Source organism: Carlito syrichta, unplaced genomic scaffold (genome assembly GCF_000164805.1).
Source record: "Carlito syrichta isolate Samal-C Ts95f unplaced genomic scaffold, Tarsius_syrichta-2.0.1 Scaffold304430, whole genome shotgun sequence".
In the NCBI taxonomy this organism is placed as follows: domain Eukaryota; kingdom Metazoa; phylum Chordata; class Mammalia; order Primates; family Tarsiidae; genus Carlito; species Carlito syrichta.
The window spans coordinates 339,524-345,682 of record NW_007248526.1 but is presented as its reverse complement, the minus strand read 5'-3'; the positions used below and the strand labels follow the sequence as shown (position 1 = coordinate 345,682).

At 44.1% G+C, this 6,159-nt stretch overlaps 1 pseudogene; it reads left to right on the top strand.

Moving 5' to 3' along the window:
- Positions 1-3,843: 3,843 nt before the first annotated feature.
- LOC103262293 lies at positions 3,844-4,876 on the top strand (annotated as a pseudogene).
- The last annotated feature ends 1,283 nt before the right edge of the window (positions 4,877-6,159 follow it).

The following is a 6,159-nucleotide window of genomic DNA, read 5'->3' as shown; positions in this document are numbered from 1 at the left end:
GACCCACTGCAGATCTCCTTTGCAGAGGGCTTCAGAGACCGGGTTGCCCCATCGCCATCTTGCCGCTTCTCCAATTGTTTCTTAAACGATACTTTGGACTCACCCTGAAATTCCTTTCTGTGGTGAAGTCAAAGAACCCATGGAGCAACACACCACACCCCACCCAGCATGATGGTGGGTCATCTTTCCTAAGAGTCTTCCTCTTGAAAGTCTCAACTTCTCATGTGTCCTACATAGACCTCAGGGCACAGCCCAGGAGGGGCACAGGCTGGGAGCAAAAGACTCTAGGCCAAAGAGAAGGTGCAGAGGCATGCTGGAAGGGCACTGGAAGGCAGCGCCTGTGGGAATGGGGATTGCTGAAGAATCTCGGGGGAGTCGCAGGTGTGAGGGAGGGCAAAGAATGTCTTAGTCAGCTCCGGTTGCTGTAACAAATCACCAAGGTGGCTTATAAACAACAAAAATTTATTTCTTCGAGTCCTGGAAGCTGGGAGTCTGAGATCAGGGTAAAGTTCTAGAAAGGGCTCTCTTCTGGGTTGCAGACGGCCATCTTCTTATTGTGTTCTCACATGGTGGAAAGAGGGTGAGATAGCTCTCAGGGCCCCCTTTCATGAGGGCACTAATCCTATTTATGAGAAATCTATCCTCATGACCTCATTGCCTCCTAATATTATCACCTAGGGGGTCAGGATTTCAACATATGAATTTGGGGGACACACAAGCAATCAATCCATGACAAAGAGTGAGTCACATTGGGCATAGGATGGGGTGTGTCGTGTGGCCGGGAGAGGAGGCTGTGTGTGTAGCAGGAGGTGGAAACTCTGCCCCATGAGCTCCAGGAGAGCAGAGAATTCATGTCATGGGAGGTGGTTGTGACTAGAGAACCTGGAAGAAAATCCCCCACACTTCATAGCATGGGACCTACCTAGCAACAGAGGTGGTACCAAGAATACAATGGCCCCTGAGAAGGAAGAAGATACTGCATTCAGGCAGAAGCACCATTCAAGGGTGAGCCAAGGTATGGCTCTCATCTGGGGAAGGGGACATGTGACCCACACGGCTGACGTCTGAACACAGACATGGAGTCCTCCTCCCATGGACTCAGCTGTGGAAACTCTGCATATTTCTAGGAAAACATAGATGACGGCCCCCATTACAGGAGGCTTGATCAGACCCAGATAGCCAGCAGGAAAAATGTAGCTTCTCATTGGCTCTTATTCCTGGTTTTTGTAGAATAAACATTTGTCAACTCTGAGAGCAAGTATATCAATTAATTACTGCTTGGACAGGGTCAGGGGCCTGCAAGCAGTCTAAGGCATGCTCAGGGGCATTTTTTCCTTTTTCCTTTCTCTCCACTTCCCCCCTAGGGCCCTAGGGCACCAGCACACAGTGCTCCAAATGGGTGGGTTGGGGGCTCTTTCAGGAATCCAAATCTTAGAATGGGATCTCTCCAAGGAAGTTGTTCTGGTTTCCTGGTGGCTTTTCTAGTCACACCAGGGTTTGGAAGAGGTGGGTGGGAAGAAGCAGAAATATCACCTTCCCAGTCAGACTCTGATTGCCCTGTTTAAAAATGCACCCTCTCAGCACAAAGATCTGAATGCATCCCTTAACTTGCTGTTTTTTCTGTTGTCCATGGCATAGCACATGTCACTTTCTATTATACTGTATGTAATTTATTGATTTCTTTGTTTTATTTTTATATTTTGAGTCGGGATCTCACTCTGTTGTCCAGGCTGGAGTGCAGCGACATGATCACGGCTCACTACAGCCTCGACCCCCTGGGCTCAAGAGATCCTCCTGCCTCAGTCTCTTGAGTAGCTGGAACTACAGTTGTGCATTACCATACCCAGTTCAGCTGTTTTTTTTTTTTTTTAATTTTTTGGTTGGGACGAGGTTTCACTATGTTGCTCAGACTGGTCTCGAACTCCTGAGCTCAAGAAATCCTCCCACCTCAGCCTTCCAAAGTGCTGGGATTACAGGCATGAGCCACCATGCCTGGGTATTTTTTATTTTCTGGTTCAGATCATCCAACTCTCCTCCAGTGTCCACTCAAGAGTAGAGATGTTGGATTTTTGTTCTATAGTACATCACAGATACATAGAAGTCTGTTTCGCATTCAATAATCATTGGCATGTAATAAATGTGACATTCAGCAAAAAATATAGATATAGATATATTTGATTAACTTTCACCTCTTTCCATCCAGGATTGAATATCAGGGACTAGATTTACCCTCCCTCCTGAAACATCTAGAAATCTGGACAAAATATATGAAATCAACGATTTTCAGACATGAGCTGTCAGACATTCAAGACAGTGATCCCTGATATAAACAATGTGAGCCTTGTGACTGTGCCAACTTGCTGTCTGGAGACAGTTTCCTAGCCATGGTGCAGGGAGGGGGACTCAGACAGAACCCAGGGTCTCTCAGGGATGAGGAGATGGAACTGGAGACTTGAGGAAGCCAAGGCAGCAGGAGTCCACAGGGCAGAATAATGGAGAAAAGTAGTAGGCTTTGGAAAGGAGTTTCAGAGATGTGCAGAGGGTCCCTCCATGCGTTCAGTAGAGGGTTGAGCAGCACAGGTGTGAGCAAACTGCATGACGGGGAAAGAACCACCTGAAAGGATTAGCAGTAACAGCACTCACACTCATGCAGGGCTAGGAGTAGTGCTTGATCTCACCAACCAGACTGGACAATCTCACAGCTCCTGGGCATTGGGTACAGTACTTGGTAGAGTGCTGGCCCAGTAGTGGGGTATAATTCAACCAAGACAGAATGAGGTTTTGGTACCACCCAACAGAGATTAAAGTCAAGCTTCAAGAAAAGAAAACTGTTTCCAGTCACTTAATTATGTCTGAGACACAGCTCAACAATATTTACAGGAATATAAACTTCTAGCACACCTAACAAGGTAAAATTTACAATGTCTGGGATTCAACACAAATTTACCCAAGCATGCGAAGAAACAGGAAAATATGACGTACAATGAGGAGGAAACGCAATCAATCAAAACTGACTCAGAAATACTAGAGATGATGAAATTAGAAGGCAGGATATGAAAACAGTTGTCATAACTCTGTTTTCTGTGTTCGAAAAGTTGAAGGAAAGATCAAGCAGGCTAAGTAGGAACGTATAATACAAGGAGATATAAATCAAACTTCAAGAGAAAAATACAGCATCTGAGATCAAAAATGAACTGATGGGATTAACAGAAGGTTAAACATGGTAGAAAAAAAGATTGGTTAACTTGAAGTCACAGTCATAGAAACTATCCAAAATAAAACATGAGAAAAATAAAAATTGAAAAACAATAAACTAACCATCAGGGAGTTGTGGGTAACTTCCAGAGGCCCAAGGAATGTGTAAACTGGAGTGTCAACAGCAGGAAACAGGAAAACATTTTTGAAAAAATATAGTAGAAAAATTTACCAATTTGAGGAAAACTATAATCACAAAAGAAAAAATAAAGAAAGAAAACCATAACCACCAAAATCCAAGACGGTTAATGAACACCAAGCACATGAAACATGAACCAAATGACATTCTAATCTAATTGCTTAAAATCAGTGATAAAGAGAAAATCTTGGAAAATACAGATATTATGTACAGAGGAAGAAGGGAAAGATGTGAACAGATTTCTCATAAAAAACAATGCAAGTGAGAAGACCATAGAAGTAACACCTTAAAGTACTGAAAGAAAAAATGACCAACTTTCTCTTCTATACCCAGCAAAAATATCTTTCAAAATGAAGGCAAAAAAGAAAAAACAAGACTTATTGAGACACACAAAAGTTTAGAGATTTCATAATCAACAGACACGTACTTCCTCTTCTCCAGCTGGAGCCATGGAGGGTGTTGAAGAGAAGGAAAAGAAGCTTCCTGCTGTGCCAGAGACCCTTAAGAAAAAGCAAAGGAATTTTGTGGAGCAGAAGATCAAGCACCCAAGGAAGAAGTTTGCCCAAAAAATGCTTCGAAAGGTAAGGAGGAAGCTTATCTGTGAAAAAGCTAAGCATTATCACAAAGAATATAGGTAGGTGTACAGAACTGAGATTCAGATGACTCAGATGGTCAGAAAAGCTGGCAACTTCTATGGACCTACAGAACCCAAATTGGCATTGTCATCAGGATCAGAGTTATCAATGGTGTGAGCCCAAAGGTGCTGCAACTTCTTCACCTTTCTCTGATCTTCAACAGAACTTTTGTTAAGCTCAACAAGGCTTTGATTAACATGCTGAGGAGTGTAGAACCATACATTACATGGGGGTACCCAAACCTGAAGTCAGTAAACAAGCTAATCTACAAGCGTGGTTATGGCAAAATTAATAAGAACCGAATTGCTTTGACAGATAATAGTTTGATTGCTTCGTCTCTTGGTAAACATGGCATCATCTTCATGAAAGATCTGAGTCACGAGATCTATACTGTTGGAAAATGCTTCAAAGAAGCAAATAACTTCCTCTGGCCTTTTTTTTCTTCTTGAGTTGGAGTCTCACTCAGTCGCCCAGACTGGAGTGCAGTGGCCACTTCCAGCCACCGCAGCCTCGACCTGCTGGGCTCCAGTGATCCTTCCGCCTCAGCCTTCCAAGTAGCCGGAACTACAAGCACACGCTACCATGCCCGATGGATTTTTTTATTTATTGTAGAGATGAGGTCTCGCTGCCCAGGTAGGTCTCGAACCCGTGGGCTCAGGCAATCCACTCACCTCAGCCTCCCAAAGGCGTGGGATTACAGGCTGAGCCACCGAACCCAGCCCTCTGGCCTTTTAAATTATTCTCTCCGTGAGGTGGAATGAAGAAAAAGACCACCCATTTTGTAGAAGGTGACAATGCTGGCAACATGGAAGACCAGATCAACAGGCTTATTAGAAGGATGCACTAAGGTATCCGCCATGATTATTTTTGTTAACTGGTGAGTTAATAAGCAACGCCTGCTTTCGAATGGAAAAAGAAAAAAAAAACAGATGTGTACAACGGAAAACATTAAAAGAAGTTCTTTGGGCAAAAGGAAATGAATAACAGGTAGATGTAGGAATCTACACAATGGATTGAAGAACACTGGGAATGGAAATTATGTGAATGTATATTTTCCCCATTATTTAAAATACCTCTTTCAAAGATAATTTTGAGTCACTTGATGTTGGAAGGAAACTTCTGGGCACAGGGATATGGGTGAGGGTGCCGACAGCCTCTGGCAGCTGAGGACCCTGCACTGGAGGGTTCTGGGGGAGGTTCACTGCCAGGCCATCCTGGAGCTTGAATGCTTAATGACACAGGCCTTTGTGTTTCTTTGTCTGGAGTGTGATGAACCCTTTCTGGAGCATGTGTATACACTCAGTATGCAGATGATATGACAGTGAAGAGATGAGCTTCATGGGGTCCATGAAAACCTGTTCTCTGTGCAGTGCTTGAAAATAACAACTGCCTTGTTGTCCCCAAAACACTTTCCCTGAAACTCTACTTTCCATTGCAACTGCACAGCAACCAACGACACATGCTCTCTGCAGACCCTTCTACCTGGAGAACTCCTGAATAAGTGCCTTTGGTTGTGACACAGCCATCGAGCCTCTGTGAAGTCATCCTTTTGCCCTGCCTTTGTGTGACTGGAAGAGTGCTACACAGCATCAACTTTCTCAAGAACATGCATTTAAGCTCACATTTTATACCCCTACTAACTGTCTAGGTGGCGACTGTCCACACTTGATGGTCCTGTTTTTTGTTCCCTCGCTGACGCCATCTCTGGTGACCTGAGTGTGCAGAGATATTTTCAGAATGGAGGTGAAACCATGATCACATCTGGTGAGCATGAATGTGTGCTAAGAGACAGTTTTCTGTAAGATTGATGCAGCAAGCCCCCTAGACCCACAGACTCTAACAGTGTGTGTGTATGCATGTGTGTTCGGCTTTTAAAAATAAAGCAGGTTATGATGTTAGGATGTTTGATGCTTGTTTATTTGACCAACCTAAAATAGATGAGCACATGCAATGAGCTCTTCCTCATGGCTTCCATCTGCACATCAGGAAGCCAGAGGGAAGAAGCCAGATGAGCTGAGTGATTTGTGTTCACCTTGCCAGACTGGAGAGTGTAAAGCCTGACCTGCTCCAACCTTTCAGTACAGAAGGGAAAACGGCAGCACCCTATAGATGCTATCTGTGGACGCTGGC